This window comes from Octopus bimaculoides, chromosome 21, assembly GCF_001194135.2.
Source record: "Octopus bimaculoides isolate UCB-OBI-ISO-001 chromosome 21, ASM119413v2, whole genome shotgun sequence".
NCBI classification, from domain to species: Eukaryota; Metazoa; Mollusca; class Cephalopoda; order Octopoda; family Octopodidae; genus Octopus; species Octopus bimaculoides.
Genome location: NC_069001.1, coordinates 9,124,854 through 9,125,534, shown reverse-complemented (window position 1 = coordinate 9,125,534; position 681 = coordinate 9,124,854).

The window sequence follows — 681 nt, the reverse complement described above, 5'->3', positions numbered from 1 at the left end:
TATATATATATATATATATATATATATATATATGAAAGAAATATTATTTATTTTTCATAAAAGAACAAACTGAAGAGAGCCTATTATATATCCGAAGCCAATTTATTCATGCAATCCAAATATGAAAGCAAATCACTCAGCCATTTTCACGTAAAGAGAGAATAAACACACACACTGGTGTATTTCACATAAAACGTATAAATATATATGTATACTCACACATAATAATCATGTGAACGCATGTGTTGTACTTACAGTCAGATACGCTCACACACAAACGCACACGCGAACAGACGTGAAAAGGAGAGACAGACAGACCAATAAATTTCTAGAGCTCCACAAGTAATTAGTGCATTTGCACACACATTTAAACACATATATGTGCGTGTATATATACACACACATATATATATATATACATATTCACACGCATATATATATATGTGTGTATGTATGTATAACCATATATTTATATGCATGTTATGTCTCTATATATATATGTGTATGTGTATATACATACATACATCTCTCTCTTCCCCCCATATCCCTCTTCCCTCTCTCTCACTCTCTTTCTCTTCCTCTCTTTCTCTTCCTCTCTTTCTCCCCCCATACCCACCTTCCCCTCTTTCTCCCCCCATACCCACCTTCCCCCTCTCTCAATCCCCCTTCCCTCTCTTATAC